A 26652-nucleotide genomic window follows, 5' to 3' on the forward strand; every position below is an offset into this window, starting at 1 on the left:
TTTGAGATATCGATGGTGAACTTTTTTACCAGCGGACCTTTAAGACCCGGTCTACTCTATTACAAATTGAATGTTGCATATTTATTAATTATATTGAACTATTATTTTTTGAAATAATGACTAATTTCGTTACTTTTTCTTAATGTACATGTCATTTATTGTGCACAACTAGATCTATTATTACATTAAATAGGTATTAATGAATCTTTTTCTATTGCAGATTTTTCAAAAAGAGTAGCCATTCTTGGCGATCAAGCAATTAGCCAAAACAACAACCTATCATGTAAGTTTTTTATTGTTATTCATTCCATATCAACAAATTAGAACCCAATTAAAACAATCGAGAAAAAGTTAGAATATATTCACACATTGTTTTCTGACTTGTAGTCTTTTGTACTTGCGAATTTGTTATAATTGGGATGTGTGTCACTCATAATCGTTTATTTTAATCTAATTAATGTTGAGTTCTAAAAATTCAGAACAAATCGTATCTGATTTTTTTTTTGCCGATTAATATGTAATAAATTGCATTTTTTGTGAGTTTTTATGCATCACGGACGTATAAGTAGTTTAACGACTTAATTTATCCCTGTAATTTCTCATTACGTCTTTTATCAAAGTTATGGCGACATCTACAATAAATGTGATTTAAATACTTAAAAAATGCATATATATTAGTAAATAAGTATTTGCACAGAAATTTCAATCTATCGGTTCATATATGAACTGAATATATGAATTAATTATAATTGCATATTTTACAATATTTTTGAAATACTTATCAAATTTGTTCAATTATTTATTTAGTTATCATTCCCTTTTATATCCTTTAATTTTTTATTTGTTGAATGCTTTATTTAGTTTTTTATTTATTCTGATAATCTTTCATTCTTTAGAAAGCTAATAAAGCTAAAATAATAATGTTTATTATTAATCTTCCGAAATTATTTAAAAAAAAAATCATTGCTTAAAACATTTTATATTCCTATATTTAATTAACAATAATTTTAATGCTCATTTTTGATAAATTTACATACTAATTTAGACTTAATAATAAATATCTTATGAATTTTAAATTTTTATATTTAATTATTTATAACAAAACATTATTAGAAATACACGATTTGTGAACATTCTTGGTCACGGAAAATATCCTTTTCCTTGAAATTTTAAATTGCAAATTATGTATTAGTGATTAATTTTTTATAAAATATATTCTGAAACTCTAATGCATTTTTTGAAACTTTATGTATTTGTTTTGTCATTTGTAAGCCAATAAGTTACAATAAATATCATTTTACGATATTTTTGTTGAAATACTGTCACAATTATTATTTGATATTCTGCAAGTTAATTTTAGAAAATATAAATTAGAATTTTATTGAAATAATTAAATTTTATTTTTTCGTTTATAACAAGTTTTTTACTTGTTTCAAAAACAGTTGCATTTACTGAAAAAAATATTCGTTTGTTTCTATGTTAGTACGCGCGTAACATTTTACATTTAACTTCCGGAATGGCTTTAAAAGCCACAAAGGGAAGGTTTGTGTAAAAATTAGCTTTGTCTGAACTTTTTTCTAACTGTTACTACGAGCTTTTGTCTGTTTTTATTCCCTGGGCTATAATATGTTTTGTACTCTAACATGAGCTGTGCAACGAATTGCCGGTGAAATTTGAAATTTCATGTATATTTTTTAAATATAAATTCAAACTAATAAAAGCCAATGAAACGCTTGCTCGTTAATTTTTCTTGTCAACATCTATTTTGACATGTTAATGCTGGTGTGGTAAATTAATTAAACTTGAGATCCACTTTCTATGAAATAAAGATGAATAGATGCCATAACTATAGAATAATCAAGTAAAAATAATTTCATTACTATTGTCTATTATTTTACAATTAATAGTTTTTTTAGAAAAAGTGCGGCGTTACAACTTACCCCCGTGTATGAGGCTAGTTGTAGTTTATAATATCTTCAGCACACTTCTGTTTACTGCGTCGGTCTGCTGGACAGTAGCTATGGCATTATTATGCCGACAGTTTACAGGTTCATCGAGACAAAATAATATTGTAATATTATTCAATATTCTTTTGAAAAACGCCTGTCTTTACTGACCCCTGTTACATGAAGCTTCTAACTTTCCTATATCTGATATTTGCATTTAATTCACTCAAAACTATAAGCCATAAATGCATAATAAAATTAATAGCTACTAGTGTGTAGGATTGTGTCTAAAGATGAATTGCCTTCACTCTCCGTTCTGTGAGCTTTTTAGTGAAGAAAATTAAATTGTATACAATTTCAAATCTGCATAAATATGATAATTAAAAAAAAAATCATAAAATATATATGAGGTATATATGCTTTATCGTGCGATAATCGCATAAAATTTGATGCTCAAAATATTATTTTAGTTTTGATTTATTAAAAATACTGTAAGTTTTATTATTCTTATATAATAAATAGAATATAAGATCTTATGATTTGGACGATGACATTTATATATGTTTAAATAAGAAGTAAACTAGTGGGGTGTATGGCATCGTGCCTTAAGGCAAATTGCTGGAATTTCCCGTACCATAACGAAATGTTCGAAGAATACTGAATGTTTTCAAATAGATTATAATAAATATTGTAACAATGTCTAATTAATATTTATAAGAATTATATGAACTGAATTGCAAAGTTGAAATTATTTGTTTAAAGTATTTTAGAATTATAGTCAGAATTAAAAATAAAATCTGAATTATTTTCGATTTACAAAAAAAAAAATTTTATGAAAAAAAATTTTTTTTGAAAAAAAAAAGTTGAAACAAAACATTTTTTTCCAAAATCAATTATTTTGTTAAGACAAGCAGAAAATTATTTGAATCATTTAAATCGGACGCTTAGTTCTCTCAAAAACTGCTATTTTTTGCACATTTAGCTCCGTATCTTCGAAATGGCTGGGCCTGCCTTTGTCAAAAACTATTAAACACTCCTCCCAATCATTACTAATTGAATGTTCTTTAGATCATTCAAATCGGATGCTCCGTTCTCTCAAAAACTCGATTTCTATTTTCTGCACTCTTTGCTCTTTATCTCCGTAACTGCTGGACCTGCCTATGTCAAAAACTAATCGGCACATCTCCCTATCAATAGGAATCGAATGTTTTTTGAACCATTCAAATCGGTTGATCCGTGCGCCCGAAAACGTGACCGGAAATTTGTATCCATACATACATACACACACACACACATCCATTTTTTCTGAGGTATGCCAAAATGTTCAGAAACCTTCAAAACGTCGAGAAATGTAAAAAATTTTAATTTCGATTTTCGACCCATTACAATAACTTACCCTACGGGAAGTTAATAAACAAAACTTAATTAAGTGGAGTTGGAATTAAAGGACCTTACCTCACATTTTTACATTTCTACGAATAATATAAACTGAATTTCAAAGTTAAAGTTATTTATTTTAAGCATATAAGTGAGCTTTCAAAGTTTACCTAGAATTAGAACTACAATCGGAATCATTTTCGATAATAAAAAAAGCAGAAAAAAATGAAATTTTGAAATATTTTTTTTTTGCCTTTTACAAAACTAAAATTTCTTCACACTGTGTCTACGCAGACAAAATGTTTTTGGAATCATTCAAATCGGATGCTTTATTCTCTCAAAAACTGCAATTTTTGCACTTAGCTCCGTATCTCCGAAACCGCACGACCTGTCTTTACCAAAAACTAATCTGCACATAAGCAGATTAAGTTGGAATCAAATGTTGAAAAATTCAAATCGGTTGATTCGTGCGCCCAAAATCGTGGACAAAAATTGTATTCACACAAAACATGCCAAAATGTTCAAAAACATCTGAAACGTAAAGATATGCAAAAAAAATATTTTTGATTTTTGAACGATTATTATAAATTGTAATATTATAAAATTGTACAAAATTCTTATTTCATTGTAATATAAGATCTACTGAGTAATTAAGCCATACTCGTATAACACAAATTTAGTTACCAAATAATAAAATATTCAAAAGACTAAAAATTTGATGTGCATCTATCAAATAAAGTTTTTTGGCCACCAAACAGCAATTTTCGATCTTCTGTTTTAAAATTGGAACAATCATAAACCATTATGTATATCGGCATATCGTTAAATTATCCTTCGTCGCCTTTCTTGGCATAAACGATGTTTCCGTACTCCAATTCCGTACAAAATCGTCACTCACAAGAAGATCGGAACAGAAGAATTAGACGTTTATAATAACTGACATATTCTTGTAACAAGTTGTCTGTAACACGCTTTCGAAATGTTTATATTAATTGGCATAAATTGTACAACGTCAACTTTATTGACATATAGCTGTTACGGACCTGAGATGGAAATCGTACATCAGACGATCTTACGATTATTTGCGAAATAAATATTTAATTAGATCCGAATGTCAAATCGATTTTTGCAAATGTTGGATACGATGACATGTGACGCGTTTGAAGGTACTGACAACTAAAAAATTGTGTGAGAGTTTGATTACAAATATTCCTAGTAAACCACTTATAGAGGTTTACTTTTGTTACGTTGGCCCAATTACATTGTAATTGGTTATTTAATGAGGCGAAACGAATCCAGTTATCAATTTAGGAACAAGCGAAGAATATGGGACATTCTTAAATAATGATTTTAGAGAAAACATACAAATACATACAATATGGATGAATATTAATAAATAAACAATCAACATGCCTTTTAGATTACAATGTAGAGAAGCTAGAGGCTTGTTCTAACAGATGTTTTTAAAATTAATATACATACATATATATTGAATACATATATATTGAAACTTACTGATTATATTTTTACGAAATAGAGATAGATAGAGAGATAGATAAACTGTAACCATTCCTCTACCAAACCAAGTGAAAATAATTGCGTAATATTTTTTTTAGAAAATGTGCGGTGATACAGCCTATCTCGTACTTGGGGCAAGTTGTAACGTCTACCGGGGCAAGTAGTAACGACAAAAAAACTACAATAATATCTCTAATCATATATCTTTTGTTTATTTTTAACAAAATTGGATTCTTTCAAAAGTAAATGTATAACATTTTATATGTAACATGTTTTATATGTGGCCATCTCATACAAATGATACACTCTACCGAATCTACTTTATTTTATGCAAGCTTCACCACAAATCAGGCGATATCATTCTTCTGATTCAGATTCTGAATATGAACATTTTTTTAGCTCTGTTCATTCCGTTTTTATTTTTGTTGATTGGAACGGAGAATACCTTTGGCTTTCCCCTTCTTATTTTATTTATTTCTTCCTTTAATTTTATTTTTTTTCTGTTTTTTTTTTGCATTTTTTTTATTTTACTTTCATTCAACTTTTTTTTGCAGACTTATCCATCAACATTGTATATTTTTTTGCGTTTGCTTACAAATAGTACCTACCTATAGGTACTAGTCTTGATATACCAAGACCAAAGTGCCAATCTCGGAAAAAAGTTTTGTCCAAAGTGACTTCATAACTTGGGGCATATTGTATTATGTTACAACTAGCCCCAAGATTTTGTTGCAACTAACCTTAGGTGTGATTTTTTTACATTAGTCAAGATAATTCAAACAATTTAGCAATCACAAAAATGGTTAAGGGTCATTAATGAATGATATATTCGAAACAAAATAAGATATATAAAATTTAAAATTAGTTGATAATAATAACGTAAACCTGTCAAAAATGACACACTTGGACACTTTTGTTTACTGGTATGGTAGCTATGACAACATTATACGGGGGGTGGAGGTTTTTGCATATTCAATCGAGTCAAAGAAATATTTTAATATATTTTAAGAACCTATTGACTAACGGCTGTTACTACTTGCCCCTGTTACAATAAGCTCTGAATCCCACGTTCTTCTTGAAACAAATTCTTGAAATGTTAGCAGTCAATTCGACAATCAGAAAACACAATAATTTTCTATAAGTCTTACCTATTAAAATATAAAGTGTAATTCCAATTATAAATTAAAGCTATTATATAATAAATTCCTAACATATACAATGATATGTTTATTCAAATTTTAAATAACGGACAATGTGCGAAAAAATGTATTGATGAATTCTGTTATTATGTATAAATAGTAGACAAAAGCCATGGTAAGTCGATCACCAATGACGTTAAGAAGATGAATATATTATATATTAATATCGACAACATCTGACAATGCACTGCACGAATCCTTGATGTCTTATTATACCCATAATGAGCAATTGAATACCTGACAGACCAAAGAGAAAGTCTTGATCTTATCATAAATCAATTTTATTGATAACAATAATATACATATCACCATATCACTTATCATATGTATATTTTCATTATATATTAAATGCATCAAAATTATAACTAGTGGTGCATGGCATCGTTCTTTAGGGCAAATTGCAGGAAGATCCGGAAAATATTCGAGAAATATTAAATGTTTTTAGCCTGAATTAAAATTGAAATTCGAAAAATTTTTGGTAATTTTAAAAAAAATTTAAGATATTTTTAAATTTTGTAATATTTTATTGCCTTCCTCAAAAACTAATAATTTCTTCTCAATATTAACACAAAGCAAAAATTTTTTTTTAATTATATTATCCGTTCTCTTGAAAACAGCTATTTTTTGCCCTTTTTGCTTTGTGTCTCCAAAGCGGCTGCAACTGCCTTTGCAAGAACTAAACTCGCCAATACAAACTAAATATTTTTTGAATCATTCTGATCGGATGCCCGGTTCTCGCAAAATTCGAGTTTCCATTTTCTGCAATTTTTGCTTCTTTTCTCCGAAACGGCTGAACCTGTTTTTGCCAAAAACTAATCAGCACGTCTTCCTGTTAATAGGAATCGAATCTTTTTTGTATCATTTAAATCGGTTGATTCGTGCTCCCGAAAACGTGGACGAACAATTGTATTCACACATAAATACAAACGCACATAGACACATTATTTTTTTTCAGGATATGCCAAAATGCTTAGAAACCCCTGCAACAAAAATTTATGCAAAAAAAATTAGTTTCGATTTTTGGACGATAATTATAACTTACCTCACGGGAAATTAATTATTGAGCTACTTAATAATCAATATGAAGGAATTCATAAATTTTTCTTTTGCTTAATATGTAAAGCGTTGTAAAACAAGTCATATATAACATTTTGCGTTAAGGGAAATAGCTGGAACTTGTGTTGTTTTCTAGGTTTTTAGAAATTTGTGAAAGAAATTATTATATTTGTAATTCAAGAATTAGAAGAAACTTAAACATATAAAATATAATACAAAATCGATAGGTGTAAATAATACGAATTGAAATGTAGCAAAATTTACAATGGAGACGATAGAAGTTTGAAACTTTGACTTATTATTCCAAACTTTAATGATTTATTTTAATTTAACCAAGTCTTATCACCATAAAAAATTTCATCAACATCAACAATTTCCAACAAATAATCAAGAAGATACTACCCGTTCGATCTTTACTAAAATGTAATCATCACGACCAGTGGTGTTGTGCTGATATTTTTTTGACGGAACGTTAAAATTTAAAAACCGGTTTAAAAACCGGTTTTTATGTTTGTTCTGTTTCCTTTCGAAAAGGAAAGGAACAAAAATTATTACAAAACCCATTTTGTGCACATATATGTATATTTATTACAATAATAGGAACATTTAATAAAAATAGTTGAATTATAATTTTTAAAATTCCCTTATTAAATTATTTTCTGTATGTAGCGATTTTTTTATTTTTTTTTTACGCGTTCCGGCCCAAAAATAATATGCCCGAACGACGTTCCGGCGTGAGAAAACTTCGATCAAAATTCACTTATAATTCACTTACAACATATAATTTGTGAAAAAGTGTTCAATTTTTCATTATGCTGACATCGTAAAGCTCAATGTGGTATGCCACCAGTTTTGTTGTGCAATTGATTAGCGATCAGTTAAAATCGGCCAGGTATGTCGTCGAAAAGAAAGAGCGATATCGGTAAGCATTTTGGCCTCTTCCGTGGTGTCCCGATCGGATCGATTGAGACAAGCGACATGCACCATTATAAAGCAAGAACAAAGATGTTCGATTAGTTTTTCACTCGCAAAAGATAATTATATTGTCTGTACATATTTACATCAAAATGTGCTCAGCGGCTTCTCCGTCAATTCATTCTGCCATCGTAGTCGTTGAGATGAGATCGGTGCCGTACAGAAAGGAAAAGAAACGAATGTGGTCTAATTGGAATCTCATGCAGCATATTTTTGCTGTTATGTGATGCGGTTTTGTACTAAACCGGTTATTACACAGACTCCATAAAGTTTGCATAAAAAATATGTCGCAGGAGTAAATGATATCTCTCTTGTTGTAATGTTAGAAAATTGGGTACGCGTGTCATATTAACAGCGATCGCAATTTGTATTACATAATTATAATACATCGAAAAAATATTGCTATTGGATACTAATACCAACGCAGAACAATTTGTGAACTACAAAGACTCAACTTAATAAGAGAGACTGTTGTGCCAGGGTACGGTAGTTGTCATAACAGCTTAACTATACTGATTTTGAGATAGGGTCCAAAGGGAAAAATACGAAGTATGTTTTTTTGAACAACTTTCCATTATTGCTTTTAGTCAGTGCCTTACATTAACATGATCTATAGGCCGCATTGCTTTTAAAGAGTCAAAAGAAAATTTTCATGTTCGAAGTCTTTTAATAATAACTGTTAATTGTATACAGATCACTTTGTTTGTTATTTTGTTGTAAGATGAACATTATTAGTTATTTACCAGCAATTAAATATTGCTTAGATGATTTATCTCAGTCATAATGGTTACGGTTGTGACATGTATTTCATGTCTTCTTTTGGGTGAAGAAACCGTACACAGTACTTCCCTACTAAACTTTTGTGTTTATGTAATTGATCGTCATTATATATTATGCTATTATTATTATTATTATTGTTATGATTTTCCTGATATTCTTTCTAAAAATAAAAAGTTTGAGAGTTTACAATAAGGTGTCCATATTTATTCGATTACATATTTCATCACAATTATTTATCAAAAACTTTTAATATTTTTCTGAACTACCATATTTTTTTATTCAAAGCATTATATAAAATTCTGTACAATTTTCTTCATAATTAATTTAAGAAGTAAAAGTAAATTTTGAAAATAAGAGAAATTTTGAACAATCCATGATAAAAAGCTGAATCCGAGGCAAATATTTCAGAAAAATCACAAAAATTGCACTCCCTGAAAAGGTATTTTATTAGCCTATAATTGTATTGAACGATTTAGCCTCCAAAATTTATTTTTCTATAATCCTTTTTGATATTTTAAAGAAGTTTTATATAAATTTAGAATAAATTTAAACAATAAATTATACAAACATTTAAACATTTAAGCAACATATCATCCAATTTTTACTATATCATTTCAATATCAAAAACTCATTTAATTAACTAAATACTCTTGTTATAATCTGATTTTATACTTCAGTCATTATAGTAAGTTCACTTCGGAATTCGAAATACCCAGACTGTAAATACTTATATACTGACACCCTAAAGTTGTCTCAAAACCTACATTAGAGACAACTTTAGGGTGTCATTATACAAGTATTTACAGACTTACAGCTGAGTATTTCGAATTTTGAGGTTCTTACTTAATTTAAACTTAAATGACTGGACTATTAAGTGATCCTTTGTTGGCAGCACAATTCACACTACATTAAATCAGTCAGGTCCTAAATAATTATTTGAGAAAAGAGAACATTTTTTTTATTTTATTTATGATTTTATAAAGATTGCACATTTTCACAGTGCGAAAAGTAAATAAATATTGGAAATATGCATCTTTTTTTGCTTATAATTTAATGAAAGTATGTTTTGAGGATGAAAGTGAAACATTTATTCCTAACACGGAGTTGCATCGCATCAAATCATTTTGTGTAACATAAACAATAACGTAAGTGTAATATGCAATATATCTATCTAAATATGTCATATAATATATGCAGAGATTAAAGCTAATGTATTAACATAATTCAAGAACAGCAATATTTCAACTTTTGTTTAGCTACTTGTTCTGCATTCATGGTTACTTGTCAACCGTAATTATTACGGTTAATGATTTATGGGTTAGAAGCCTTAAAGTTTGATAGATTTACACCAGATCTAGTATATTTGTCAATATGTACAATATAATTTGCATATTGGCGTTTAGTAAAAAAGGACTCTATATTTAATTTTTAGCACATTTTTTATCGCTAAAGCCAAGTCTAAGTCATTTAGATTAAAGCAAGTATGCATACATCATGATATGGGACATTAATAGACAATTAAGCAATCTTTTTTTATTTTAGTTTTTACACTGGAAACAAAAAAGTTTTATGAGTTGTTGAGCTAGAATTTCAACTTTTACGGTGTTTTTCAAATGGTAACCCAACGGTTAACCTATCTATGTTTGGCAATAATAGATTTAGAATATATCTAATATTAATCATATATTTTAATTACATTAGACACCTAAAATTGTATTGCACAAACGATGATAGATCAAACTAGTGATAAATGGTATTTTATATCAGGACCACATATCAGATAAAAAAATTAATAAATTAAAAGTTAAAATTACAGTTATAATTCTATATCACAATAGTAGAGTAAACAAACTTTAGTTAATTATTATAATCAAAATTTGTGCCTAATATAAGTTGACCATACGTCCCGATTTGGCCAGGACACACCCGGATTTCTATCTAGTGTCCCGGGTTTTTTTAAAAGCAATATTTGTCCCGGATTTAAGTCTTTTGTCCCGGATTGTCCTGCTTCTTTTTAAAAATGTATAAGTTAATTAACAATAATTATGAAAATAAACAAACAAGTGCTATTTTTTTCGAATTAATTATGAGGAAAATTGAATAGAATTTTATAAAAAGCTCAAAACCAAAACAAAACATATAGATCGAAGAATATATGATAAAATGTAATATAGATAGAAAAGTTTTACATATAATCGATAAAGTTCTTACTCAAAGTCCACAATTCTGTGCAAAAAAATAGTTTTTTTTGCATAGTTTTATTGCCAATCAAAATAATATACATTTTATAAGACAATATGCTGGGTGTAAATGCATTTAAAAGATCTCCTATGAGATATCTCTTTTTTTGACATTTTATTTGAGATCGTATGGCCACTTTTTTTTTCAATCTTCGAGTTAGATATTCCGCGCTTAATTCTTTTAAATATATGTTTGGGTTTCAAAAAAATATTTGAAATGAAAAAACGGTTTTTTTTATTGTATCCTTAAATAGCATTTGTTATTTTTAAGGCCTCTCTCTTCCGTCCCAGATTAGCATAATCAAATCTGTCGTCCCGGTTTTGACTTCGAAAAAATATGGTCACCCTACTAAAAGGTGTCGTATGTATATTCTAATTTAACAAGTTGTTATAAATATAGCTATTGGAAAAATTCTTGAGTCTATATTTCATACCATATTCTTTTTATTACAGTTGTTATAAAAATCACAAAAAATTCCGTTATTGCAATTAATCTGTGTTTTGAGATAGACTTAGAACGGTAACGACGCTAATCCTTCGCCAGAGCATCCGTGGAATTATTATGAGCCCGAAATGAAGGATCGGATAACGCACATTACACGGGTTATTATAGAAATTGATTATTTTTTCTTAAAAACATTTTAAAATATTTTTTTGTCGTCGCCGCGACTAATCCTCGTTAAATACTGCGAAGCATTCGGTCGTTCTGCTTGATTTATTTTGGATGTTACGTATATTATAATTTTGTATGTATTTATGTATGTGAGTATGTGGACTTTCTGTGGCCTAGTGTTTAGAGCTTTGTCCTTCCATTAGAAAGTTTCAGGTTTGATTCACGCCTTAGGAAGCTTGATGACATCAAGCAGCAGTGACATCGGTTTTTACTTAAAATATATAGAAAAATATGTTTCTAATTCTAATTCATTCGAATAGTGATAATTTTTTAATTTGATGCCGAGTAAGGGCTATTTTCACTTGGAAACATAATTTTCAATATATTTTCAAATTTATTAGTAGGGTAGGGCGGGGCTAGTTGAGCATAGGGGCAAGTTGAGCAATCGAAGTATCTCGAAAACTATTCGCCGTCCGTTTAGGCATTATATGGCGGAAAGATAGAGTTTTGGGAGAAATAAACAATCCGCGATCGCTAGTGGCCGCTGGACAAATGAGTGAGGCTCACGGACGTTTGGTTTATTTTGAGACCAAAAAGTAAAAAAGTAATTCAACACAAGTTTTCGTCTGGTTCAGTCAAATGTTATTTATTTTTAATCAGGTAAATTTTATTCTTCCATATGATTATAGTACTTTTAATATGCACAGAGATTCTGGGTATAATTCTCACAGTTTTTTTATAAACTCACTTTTATTTTGAAATACGAGTTGGGGTTAGTTGAGCATAGTTGCTAAACTTGTTCAATTACCATTAACTTCCAGAAATTAATTATTATTTTTAAGATTTAAGCTAAGTCTATGAGTAATAATATAAAGAAATAATGATTTTAAACAAAAATACTGAATATAATGGTAAAATAATTCCTAAGATACGATATTGTTTTGTTGATTCTACTTTTGGTTAATTATTCAAAAAAAATTACTATAAGTTTTGTTTTCTCTGACAATAAAGACAATAAATATAAAACTGGTTATTAAAAACTTATTTTATTAACTTCCCGTAGGGTAAGTTATAGTAATCGCAAAAAAATCGAAAATGAAAATTTTTATATATCTTTACGTTTCAGAGGTTTCTGAACATTTTGGCATACCTTAGAAAAAATGGATGTATGTGTGTGTGTGTGTGTGTGTGTGTGTATGTATGTGTGTGTATGTATGTGCGGATACAAATTTTCGTCGACGATTTCGGGAACACGGATCAACCGATTTGAATAATTTAAAGAAAAATCGATTCGTATTGATAAGGAGACGTGCTGATTAGTTTTTGGCAAAGGCAGGTCTAGCCGTTCCAAAGATACGGGGCAAAAAGTGCCGAAAACGGTAACTCAGTTTTTAAGAGAACGGAGCGTCCGATTTTAATAATTCAAAAAACATTTTACTTGTATTGACAAGGTGAAGAATTGATCAAATTTTGATGAAGGCAGGTCTAGCGGTTTCGGAGATCTAACGAAAAAAGTAAAAAAAAATGCCATTTTGCGGTCAAAAATGATCATTAGACATATGCACATCAAATTATCAGATATTTTATAGAGATTTTAACAATAAGTATGAATTTTGTTTACATTCCTATGGGTTCCGTACCAATGTTTATCCGTTAGACAGCGACGCGGCGCTTACGCGCTTTATATTTTGTTTCTATGCAGTTGCGACAGTACGATTGCTTTGAAAAAAAGTTCAGATCTTCCAAAATATGTCAAAATAAAGAAAACATTTTTTTTTTTTCAAAAAAAAAAAATTTTTTTTTAAAAATTTTTTTCAGAATTTTTTTTTTTAAAAAAATTTTTTTTTAAGAAAAAGTAATTCTTTGTCCAATTTATAGTTTCTCAAAAATCTTATTTTTGCAAAGTAAAATTTTTTCAAAAATGTTAATCGTTTTTAAAAAAATAATCATTTTTGGTACGGGAAGTTCCAGCAATTTGCCTTAAGGCACGATGCCCTAATTGCCTTAAGGCAGAATTCCACTTACAGCTAGTTTCATCACTAATCGACATTGAACCTATAATTTCATTATACTTTCTTAGGGCTCAATTTGCCCCACCTATGGGGTACATCGAGCATACTTGACTTTTTGCATTTAAACAGCTGTAGCTTTGAAGTTTTACTTATTACCAAAAAATAGTATTAACACTTTTGTTAAGCGATAAACAACAAATCCATTAAACCGTATAGCAATTTATTGAGACTTTTCGTTGAGGAGCTACATCCGTTTAAGTAAAAATTTGCTCAACTAGCCCCGCCCTACCCTAATTAAAAGTAATTTATTATTTTGCTGCGGAAATAGTGTTAAAAACCAACACTTTTTATTAAAAATGAGATATTGACATATGGTATTGAAATATCATTTTTTGAAAAAATGTAAGCAACCTGTATATACACCTAAAAATAATTTCATTATGCTTTTCTTGCTATAATTCAAATTTCATAAAAAATGAGAAATTGTAAATTACAATTACTTCGTAAATCATAATTATATTAAAAAACAATTTGTGTTTTTAAATAACTAAATTAATTAATGTAACAACCAAAATAAATCCAGCAAAACGAATTCATAATTAAACTTTAAAATTGAGGAATTTGGAAGATCTGTAGGGTAGGGCGGGGCACAAAGGTCCAATTTGACTTCGGGTCATTAGATTGTAAAAACGAAACGAATTACATCACAACAAATAACATATATCAAACAAACAACTATCTGACTATGCCCAGTAAAACCCAGCTAATTCATAATTGTAGAAATTTGTTTTTTTTTGCTGTTTTTCAAAAAATTGCAACGCGCTCCTTTTTACTGCATAGACCTGGTAAATTGGGACGACTAAGGGGCGAGACACACATGCTCAGTGTCTTATTTTAATTTTGAAGGAATTTTACAAAATAATTGCTACAATATTCAACGAATGCAAAATATAAATTTCATGGGTGCGTTTTTTACAGATATAACATTGTAAATAACATTTATATGGTATTTGGTCAGAAATATTTAACAGCATCGTTGGAATAACTATTCATTTAAATTTAACTCTTGTAAAACTATTTTTTTTAACTAGGTGTAAGCTTTTATAGAGGTTATTTGAAAATCCTGTTGAATCTAACTTTTAATTGAGAATCCATCCTATAAAACAATTAAATAACGTATGCTTAAAAATTGTATTAAGGTCTTGTAAACTCAACATCAACAGTGCTCACAACCAAAAAAAACACAACTTTTGTAATGGATTTTCAAACATTACCGTTTTTTCACGATAGCAAGGTCGGAAAAATCAAGGTGATGTCTGGTTATACATCTTTTTTCCTCTACTTTCAAATATTGTAATTATCGGTTTCAAATATATCCATATTATATATCTTAACTTTACTGGTTTTTAACTTCCCATAGGGTAAGTTATAGTAATCGCAAAAAAATCGAAAATGAAAATTTTTATATATCTTTACGTTTCAAAAGTTTCTGAATACTTTGGTATACCTATAATGGTGTATGTGTGTATGTGTCTTTTTACTCGCGGACTTTCAAGCCCCTAGTAGTTTTTATCTAATATTTTTTTAAATAGTTCATGGTTTCGCATCATGTTTAAAAAAGTCATAATATGCGGATTTCAAATTCCAGTTTGTTCAATGAAACTAAAAAGTTTCATCAACCATTCTTAAGCCAGAACGCAATACACCACTAGTTCCCTGTGTAAAACTTGGTTGGACTGATGCGTGTATCATAGGAAATGTCGTCCGTCCGTCCGTCCGCACCCGAGAATGGGTTAATGACAGACCGCACACGATAATCCGAGCGGCCGGCGTGCGCGTTTGCACGTCCCTCGACCGATGTTGTATTTATTAAATTTCTCCTCTCTATTATCGCTATCTTTGTTCAGCGATTTATTGTAACACTATCTACCAGGATATAAGTCAACACACGAAATTATAGTCTCGCATAAAGCATTTATCTGCATCGAGCATGTGGTCGTGTACTTTGCGCGCGCTCCAGATATATTGCAAACACTTTAAGATCTATGCGTTCCTTGTATCCCGACCAGTCGATAGAGGTGAATCTAGATCCGATCGACTAACTGTTCTCTTTAACCCTCTTTGAAATATCTCACGATTTGTATAAAATATAGACAACTCGTGATAGAAAACAGTTAAGTTAATAAAAATCAGATTATCAAAGAATTTTATTGGTTTTACTATTTTGTTCCACAAGAATAATTATTGTTTTAATATTCGATATTCACATTCTATAGCTTTATGCATTTATTACGTGTATATGATTTCCATTTTCTTTAAAAAAATATTAGATAGTTTTAGCTATTCAGAGTTTTTAGATTTTGGAACTTTAGATTAAATTTTTGACAATTTCTACAGGCCACGCCACAAAGGCCTCGGAACAGCTGCAAAATTATATACACAAACTAGAGGAGTGGACTCATAATGGAAAAATTACTATTAACTCAACTAAGTCAGTCCACATCACCTTTACCAAAAGAAAAAGAGATTGCCCAAATATAAAAATCAACAATGTAGAAATTCCAAAAAGCAACTCTGTAAAATACTTAGGACTTCACCTCGATAGAGGACTCACATGGAGTACCCACATCAGGACAAAGCGTAAGCAAATAGACAAAAAAAATCGTGAACTTTACTGGGTAATTGGAAGAAGATCCAAGATCTCATATAAGAACAAGATCCTAATATATAAAGCCGTAATTGTACCAATATGGACATACGGTATCGAGCTATGGGCATGTGCGAGCACGTCCAATATAAAAACAATCCAAAGAGCACAGTCAAAAATACTACGAGCTATAGTGAACGCGTCCTGATATGTCTCCAACGAAACAATTCATTGAGACCTAAACATCAAATATATACAGGAAGTCATCAAGGAGAGAAGTACGAAATATCATCAAAAGAGCTCATACCATCCAAACACTCTAATAAAAGACCTGCTAAAACAAGTACCTATGAGAAGATTAAAAAGAAAGTGGCCGCAAGATTTAATAAACTACCAATCAATATATTTATGTAAGAAAATTCCCCACTGGGGGAATTTCTAAAAGCCCTGTACCCGTCAGCAAATAACCTCATTGAACCCAAGGTCCAGATTCTATAAAAAATTTCTACAGGCCGTATTAATTTATTAGTAATTTTGACTACTATTTTATACATGTAGCATGTAGGTATTATCAAAGTTCTTATTTATTACATGATTTTACTTTTTTTATATATTTTTTAATTATTTTTATACTGCAATTAGAACTATGTATTCTGGCTGAGCAGTAATTACTGAGGGTCGTTTGCAACTATTTTTTTATGATTAACCTCTAATTTAAAAATATAACCCAGTAGTTAACTACTCTCTTTTGAATTGCTATGTACTATACATATTTAGATATGTATATTTTGTATTATTAACTTGCATGTGATGCAATGACCACGAAAGGCGATTTTCACATGAGATTATATTTGAGATCTATAACTTGAAATTTGACATGATATATTACGTGATATCGAGATTAGCCATGGTTGTAAACAAGCCCAGAACTATCTTGTTCTAGCCGACGTCCTTACTGGTTACGTCACGGCTTTAAAATTTTGTAAAAATCTTTCGTAGAATAATGTTTTGTAGTTTTTTTCGGTCGAAAAACTATCTATGTAAACAAAAATCTAACTGAACTAACAATAAAATAAAATACGAAATAGAAAGGGAAAAAAGCAATACGATAAAAGAATGATTTTGTCTGATTAGTGGAAGCTCATATTCTGAAAGCAGGGGTGGCGTAAAATAGATCAAGTGCCAAAGAACTTGCAGTTTCTAATTCTACGTAAAATGCTCAGGTGATAGTCACTTACAGTTGTCACTATTGTAACGACGATTCTGACTAGATCTTAGTATATTGATACATAGTGTAATATTTTAGGTAACTGATAATCATTAGTTATCTATATCTTATATAGTTAGTTTGACTTAGGTATTTTTTTGACTTTGCTTTAAAAATTATGAGCTTTGTGATTGTTTGAATGACTAATTAGTGTTAATAATAAAAATCGTTCTAAATCATTTTGGTGTTTATAACTATAGTTTTTTATCCAACCGTCCTGGGGGTGTGGACGTTAATATACAAGCTTTGTCAGGTTTGCACTAATGTGTGAGGTCATTTTGTAGGTTACGTATCTAATTTTATCAATATATCATTATTGTACGTATTAATAGATATGTTGGCAGGTATGTGCATATCGATATCGGACGCACCTCAATGTAAAATCGTACAATGCGTTTGTGATTTTCCGGGCCGGACGTCGCCGTATCTGTATTGCGATTCGAAGCAGCACGCGCCGTGTGATCAATATAATAAATAATGTTAGTGATTCGATATAAAGTGTTCTCGCGTCCGTTTACAGTTATTGAGTGATAAAGTACTCGAACGCAGTAAACCCAGTTTTGAACGCTTTTGAAATATCGGCCCGAGTGTGTGGCCCTTTTCGCCATTCAATCGTTTAATGCGAATTCAATTTGATGTCAGATTCAAATCATCACCTTTGGTCGCAATTTCTACTCTGTTTCGCTCGTCTCAAGTGAAATGATATGCTCTTTGTTTTGTTCATAAATTTCTACGGCCAACAGGATAATGGTCACGTATTGGATGAATAGTGCGAGTGCGGCGTTACCCACATCGGCGCGATAAACCTCCTTGTACTAACGACTTTCTTATGAAGTAAACATTATATTTCTTATACGCTATATGTATTTTATTTATTCCATTAACTTTCTAGATAAATACTTTTCAATATAATGCTAGCTACGAGAATGATTTCTTTGTAATTCGTCTTGAGGAAAAAGAAAATTGCATTACATTGCAATAATTACGGTCACTTTGATATATCCCGCGAGAGCCGTCTTGGTATCTTCTTTTTGACCATTAACTTATTTGTATTTTTTAGTTGCTAGTTTTTTCATTGTGATTACTGTTGTTTAGTTTACGAAACCTTAATATAATTTACAAATGAGATATAGGTGAGGTAAAAAGGACCAACTGAACCTACCCCCCGGCAAAGGTGTAAACAATAAAAACAGTAAATAAAAAAGTAAATTAAAAAATGTATTGAATGAATAGTTATTGCAATTCTATTGATAAATTCCTTTGAAAAGAAAACATTAGATCTGTTTGCCTCCTGACTGCCCCATTTTACTCTGCCTATGAGGTAGAAAGTACAGATGACAAATTTTAGATTACTATTAAAAATTACTATTAAGACACATTTCTGAAATTAGGAATTAACAGACAATTTTATTGAACATAGTTCGATAGTTGTTTGATACGTGTTATTTGTTTTGATGTAGTTTATTTATTTAACACTACGGATGTGGATTACATACCTATTTTTACTCAAGTTAGCCAATTTGGCTTATACAAAAGAGGAAAATTTTTTGAAAAAAAAACATAGATTCAAGGCAATTTAAATGAAATGATTATTATCTAAAATATTTATTATGTTAAATTCAAAATAAACATTTTCCGGCATCTGATCAAGTGGTATCGCCGTACTTGTACGTATCAATGTATATGTATAGTTTTATATGTATATAATAGTCATCAAATTTTCATTGAGTCAAATTGGCAGTATATTTACTGAAAGTTAAATTGCATCTTTATGCCCTGGCCTATCCTATATATATATATATATATATATATATATATATATATATATATAGATTTTTGAAAGCTTACAAATTAAAAAAAATATATATTAATCGGTGATTTAAATGATACTGATGCTACTACTGGCACGCTTTTTAACTCTAAATAAATAAATAAATTGAATGAGCTCACAGAATTATTGGAACCAGTAAATTTATACACTTAAGTTTATAGAATAAAATTTTTAGAATATAGTAAATTAGTGAAAGATAGCGATTTAGGAAATTACTTATTGTTAGCTAAGGATATCGCCCAAAATATTTTACTGAACGTCAGTTATAATTTGAGAACAACTTGGAAGCCAAGATATATTAAATGGTTAAATAAATAAATAAATCAAATTATAAATAAATTAATAACAAATATATTAGAATTAATAAATCGATAAATAAATGAATAATTAATAACAAATTAGTAATTAATAAGTAGTGAATAAATAAATGAACAGATAAAAAAGTGAAATCATTCGACACGGTTCGTAAATAATATAAACAATACTCTGAGATGATATACTTTCTCGATGAATATTTTATATTTTATCCAACTAAATTTAATTTTGTATATTATTCATTAGAAAAATGTAGAAATGATTACGGAACTCGTTTAAGGTTTAAGCTGTTGAATTTATGATACTTTACAAGAAACACGACATGACGAGTTCGGCTATTAAACCATATGTTGTAATTTCGCAATGTTTTCAGAGAAGCCATTACGAATTTTCCGTCCAATTAAAGAGCACGCTGGCGCTTAAATCACTGAATTTCCAAAATATGTGATGACTGAATATAGCTATTTCTTAGATAAATTAATATTATTTTTATATTCAAGAAATTCATGATTTACGAAAAAATGTGCGATTTTTATATTAACAAATAGCTCATAGCTCCATCCAATAAGAAAGTGAGACTGGGCACGGTTGTGCTAGGGTACTGTTATGAAAGTCGTCAAAGCAGCTAAATTTTACTGATTTTGATAAAGGGGTCGAAAGGGACTAAGATGTATTAAGTTTGTTTGGACATGCTCCCATTATTGCACTCAGTCTACATGATCTAGACCGCATATATAGCTTTTAAAAGGCCGAAAAAGTTTCTTTGTTAGATTTCTTTGAATAATAAATGTTACGTGTATACAGATAGATTATTTTGTTTGTTATTCTGCTGTAAGTTGAACGAAAATAGTTAATTATCAGCAACAATTTAGCTCAGTCTTAACGATGGTTTGTTTGCAAAAGTGTGTGTAGGTTACGGTTGTGACATGTGCCTTTTCCATTTCAGGTGAAGATTAAAAAGATGAAAAAAAATCTAGCTTATCTAAGACAAAATACAAAAGAGGGAAAGAAAAATTTAATAAAATGAGAAAAAGACGCAACAAAAATTTCTTGTTAACTTTGTTCAAGTTATGTTTTGTTATATATTGTTATATTATATTCATAAACTTTCTGATGTCTATATTGTTTTGTGCAGTCTGCATCGAGCATTCGTGCGATACACATCGGTAAATAAATTTACATAATCTGATAAGAGCGAGTGAGTCAGTAAGTGAACAATGGAATCTGGCCAGTACGGCCAGGAAAGTGACGACGATGACAGTGGTCATCATGATTTTGAGGATTGTGAATTGAATCCAGTTGATAACAGAATTACGTCAATAGAAGAGTTTGAATACGAAATGGATGACATTAGTGATTATGAAATAAATGATTTGGATAATAATATTAATGAAACAAAAGTTAGTGAAATTAATTTAGTTAAAAATTGTGAATATAAAAAAAGTAATAAGAAAAGTATTAAAAAGGGAGTAATAGATTTTAGAAAGAAAAGAAGATTGTTAAGTAATAAAATATTTGATAAGAATCGCGAAAAGTTAAATGTGATAAGGAAAAAAGGTGACATTAAAGTACAAGTTAACAAAACACGTTTAGAGAAAACTAATAATGATGGAATTAATGAAAACGATGTAAATATCGATTGGGCAAGTGAAGTAAATGAAGAAATGGATAGTAATTTAAATAAAAAAACCTATGAAGAGGAGTTTTTCTATTATGATGAAAGGAACGAAGGTCCATTTGTTATATATGCAGAATCAAAAGATAAAAATTTGGGTAGACTACATCCAATGGCGTTAGGAAGAATTTTACATACAAAAGTGTCAAGTGTTAGTAATAAGATAAGTAATGTTGCAGCTATAGGTATAAATAAAATAAAAATATGTTTTAATGATTGGAAGAGTGCTAATACAGTGGTAAAACAGAAATTACTGGACGAGTATAATATTAAAACTTATATTCCGAAGCATAAAACTACGAGAATAGGTATTATATTTAATGTAGACCCAGAGATTGAAGAAGATGAAATCATGAGTTGCATTAAAACGGATGTTGAAATTATTAAAGTGAAGTGTATTAAAAATAAAAAGGCATATAATAGCAGCTATAAAACACAAAGAGTGAAGATTTGGTTCAGGGGCAGTTATCTTCCAGAAAATGTATTTATTCATTCAGTAGCTTGCGAGGTTCAACCTTTTATTGAAAATGTTATACAGTGCCACAAATGCTGGAGGTTCGGCCATATTCGTCTTCAGTGCCAGGGCAGGCAAAGATGTAGAAAATGTTCGGATGAACATGATGTAAAAGAATGTGTGAGCCAAATAGAAATATGTGCTTTATGCCGAAATAATCATCAAGCGAATGATAGAAATTGTCAAACGTATTATATAATAAAAAATTAAAGGAGTTGAAAGCATATCAGAATATTTCTATAAGTGAAGCTAAGCAAATATTGCGTAAGAGAACATATGCAGATATAGTACAGACCAAATTTTATAACAGAGATTATCAAAATGTATTTCCTTCATTAATTAAACAATCAGATAATCAATTAAACAGATTTAATAATAACAAGTTTGAAATGTTAAATCATATTAAAGAAAAAGAAGTAGAAATTAATGAAGAAAATATATTGAAAATTAGAAAACCTAAGCACACGACATTAAGAATTGAAGGAAGACAAAGAAGAATAAATGCAGAAGAATACAAGGAAAGGAGAAAGGAAGTAACGAAATACAATAGTGAAGAAAATAACCCAAATAAAAATGAAGATGAAAAAAAAAAAAAAAGAAGATGAAGCAACAATTCAAAGAAATTTTTAACAAAATAAGGCACAGATTAAGTTTTAAAACAGAGATAAACACGGAGAATATATGGACAGCCCTGGAAGAAGAAATAGAATCATTGTGTACTGAAAAAGCAATGATGGAAACTAATAAAATAGGCAATGCTATTGAAGATACAGGTACGGAATAATAGTTTAAAATATAATAAATTCAACAACAAAACAAATATGGCAAGTAGAGTTATTATGGAAAAAAATAAAACTAATATTTTAAATATGAAAAAATTTAAAAATAAAAATATTAAAATTATGCAATGGAATGCAAGATCTTTACCGTCAAATAGAGAAAGTTTAGAGAATTTTATTTATGAAGAAAACATTGATGTTATTTTGATATCTGAGACTTGGTTTAAAATAACTCAGGAATACAAGTTTAAAAATTTTATTATAATTAGAGAAGACAGATTAGATGGAAAAGGAGGAACTGCTATATTGATTAATAAAAATATGAAGTTTAAAGAATATAAAATTAATAGGGAATACATTAATATGGATTTGTGTCAAATGTGTGCTGCAGAAATATTATTAGGAAGTAAGAAAATAGTATGTGTATCATTATATGTTTCACCAAAGGCTAATATTTCAGAAGGGCAATGGAATAGTTTACTGAATGGAATTAAAAAACCCTGTATAATTGGAGGAGATTTTAATGTCCATAGTCAAGCTTGGGGTTGTGACTATGAAGATACAAAAGGACGTAGACTACTGGAAGCGATAGAGGAGAACCAACTTTTTATATTAAACGATAATAATAAAGTAATTAGTAATAGAATATGTAAATCAATAGTTGATATTACTATCTGCTCTTCAGACATAGCACATAAAATAGTATGGGATATGTATAATGATGATCTAGGCTCAGATCATTATCCAATAATAATGGAATTAAATGAAAAAAAGATCTTTGATGAAACTACATCTAATAGAAAATGGAGGTGTAGTAAGGCTAATTGGGAGCAATATAGAAAAGAAATTGAAGAGAAAATTGAAACAATTAAGAGTTCAAAAAAAGAAATAAATTATGACACTTTTGTGGATATTGTTAATGAAGCAGCAATGAAGAGTATCCCAAAAACTGAAGGAATAGTAAAAAAAAGGATAATAAAACAAATTTGGTGGGATGAAGAATGTAACACCTTAATTAAAAAAAGGAGAGAAGCAGAAAAAAAATATAGGAATAATATGAACTTAGAAAACTATTTACAATGTAATCTTGTTAAAAATGAGGTAGAGCAGCAAAGTTAAAGCAAAAGAAAAAAGAAGCTGGGATAACTACATTAAAACTCTGAACCCAAACACACCAACCAAGCAAATATATAGTATGATTAAAAGATTGAAAAATATTGGAGAAGATACTGAAAAAGAAAATAAAAGATGCGACAACAATTGGATAGATATGTTATTGAATAAAATAGCCCCAATGGGAGTAAAGGATAGTTGTATGAGATTGCAATACTTGAAAGATAAAAACTATATCAAAGAAGTCATGAAACCGTTTAATATATGGGAGATGGACGTCGCAATGAATAGGAGAAAAGACACTGCACCAGGAATAGATAATATTCATTACGTTATGTTATCTGAATTACCAAATATAGGTAAGGAAGTGCTATTAAGATTAATCAATAAGTACTGGTTGGATACACAAATAGTTAGAGACTGGAATAAATATAATATAATTCTCTTTAAAAAGACAAATGGAAATGCAGATAATACAGATAATTACAGACCTATATCACTAGCATCGTGTGTTGCTAAAACCAAAGATTTAATGATAAAGAGAAGATTGGAGTGGTTTGTAGAGAAACATAAAATATTATCTAAAAGTCAATACGGATTCAGAAGAGGGCTGAGTACGAAGGATAATTTATGTAAATTAATGGTTGATATTAATTTGGCATTTTCAAGAAATAATTATGTGGTGGCACTCTTTTGCGATATTAAAGGGGCATATGATAATGTCGTCCCAAGTATAATGTTCCAAGAATTAATTAAAATAGGATTTAATACGATTGGTGTCAGCCTTAACATTTAATATATATGAAAGGAATATAATAGTTAAGAAAGATAACAAAATAATTGGTGAAAGAGTAGTGAATAAAGGACTACCACAAGGAGGTATACTTAGCCCATTATTGTATGCTATATATGTAAGAGATATAGATAATATTGGGTAAGAGGTACGAATATTATACAATATGCAGATGACATACTCATTTATGTAGAACAAAGGGATTTAAATCTAGCGTTTAATATTATGAAGGAAAATATTAAAAAACTTCATGGATGGTTGAGGGATAAAGGCTTGGAAACTGTCGGATGAGAAAAGCTCGATAGGGGTATTCACAAGACATAGGGTTGAATGATTTACCAACTCATATTAGTACGGAAGAGCATTCAATAGCGGTTAAAAATAGTAATAAATTTTAGGAGTCAAGTTGGATCAAAAATTTGAAATTTAAAGAATGTATACAAGATATAAAAAGAAAATAGAAAAAAAGGAAAACCTATTAAGAGTGGTGAACAAAACTGGTGGGGTGCTCATCCACAAAACGAGTTTAGAGCTATATAAAAATTTGATTATTAGACCAATTTTAGATTATGGTAGCATTGCTTATCACAGTAGTCAATGTAAAGGTGTTGGATAAAGTACAATATAGATGTATCAGAATATGTATTGGCGCAATGAAATCCACGCCAATAAATGCAATGTTAGTTGAAAGGGGAGAATTACCTCTAAAACTAAGATGGAAATATTTAATCCATAAATATATTTATAAGAAGATATTAAGAGAGAGAGCCAAATATTATTAGTGGATTAGAAGAATTGGAAAAATAATGGGAATAATAAATTTTGGATAATAAGCAAAATATTATGGTAGACAGTTTGAATTTCATGAAGAAAACTAATGTTATAAGATATATGAAAACAACGTTAATCTTCAAAAAAAATTATGGTTTGATGAAGGTAAAATTTTTTTGTCAATATTAATAATGAAGAGACAAATATTATAAACAGTAGAGGATATGAGGAAATCTACACAGATGGCTCTAAAGTAAATAATGAAGTAGGGTGTGCCATGATCCATGAGAAGAAAGAATTTCAAAAATTGATAAAAACTACCAGATTTTGTTTACAGTATATACTGCGGAATTAGTAGCTATAGGAGAAGCGGTAAAATATATTAAAAACTTGAACATAAGAAGAGCAATTGTATATACCGATTTAAAAGTTGTGTAGAAAAATTAATAAGATAAACAAAAAAAAATCTTTTTGAGGAAGCAATTTATACAGAAATTCGAAGCGAGTTAGAAAATATAAATTGATAGGAAATGAGATAAAAATTACGTGGATCAGAGGACATAATGGAATAGAGGGAAATGAAAAGGTGGATAAATTAGCAAAATTAGCAACGAAACAAGGAGAAAAAATGGACATTATGCTGAAAGTGATGTCGAAAACATAAGTAAAAGAAATGTGGAAGAGGAATGGCAAAAATTTGGGATGAACGGTAAAGGGGAAAAACATATAAGACTATAGAGAATAAAATTAGAAAAAAAAACTTGGTTTAAAAGTCTTAAAAATGAAGATAGAAAATTTGTAACTACGTTAAGTAGAATCAGATTAAAACATGGCAATTTCCAAGTCACTTATATAAATAGGTATTAGGTCTTCAGCTATCTGTGAATTGTGGAGAAGAAGACGGAAATATAGAACATATTATTATGAATGTAGCAGGTATATAAAACAAACGAGAAGAAATGCTGGACAAATATTATGACGACAAAAAAGTAATAAAACCCAATTGCATGGATTTGCATAATAATAAGAAATGAAAGACAATTATAAAATATTATATGAATTTATTGTAAAATCTAAATTAGTTATATAATTTTAATTTAGTAATAAGATAAGATGTTATGTATTTATTCTTAATGTATATTCATTATGTTTGTATATGACCAAATGTTATATAACGAAGTCAAAATATAAAAAAAAAAAAAAAAAAAAAAAAAAAAAAAAAAAAAAAAGT

The 26652-nt window shown here is 29.2% G+C and overlaps 1 protein-coding gene across 2 annotated transcripts in view; it reads left to right on the plus strand.

Annotated features, from left to right (window-relative positions):
• The window catches only part of LOC113378304, a 426677-nt gene that overhangs the window by 226890 nt on the left and 173135 nt on the right, over positions 1-26652 (plus strand). Inside the window, exon 2 of one of the 2 annotated variants that reach the window (XM_026618837.1) lies at positions 221-283. The exons of the other annotated variant lie outside the window; for it this stretch is intronic. The gene's annotated coding sequence lies outside the window, so the exon portion shown is untranslated. The remainder of the gene's footprint in view (positions 1-220; positions 284-26652) is intronic. 2 annotated transcript variants of the gene reach the window in all.

The sequence above is a fragment of the Ctenocephalides felis genome, unplaced genomic scaffold, assembly GCF_003426905.1.
Source record: "Ctenocephalides felis isolate EL2017-DRISC unplaced genomic scaffold, ASM342690v1 CF-g0.4_SCAFFOLD_01886, whole genome shotgun sequence".
Lineage (NCBI taxonomy): Eukaryota > Metazoa > Arthropoda > Insecta > Siphonaptera > Pulicidae > Ctenocephalides > Ctenocephalides felis.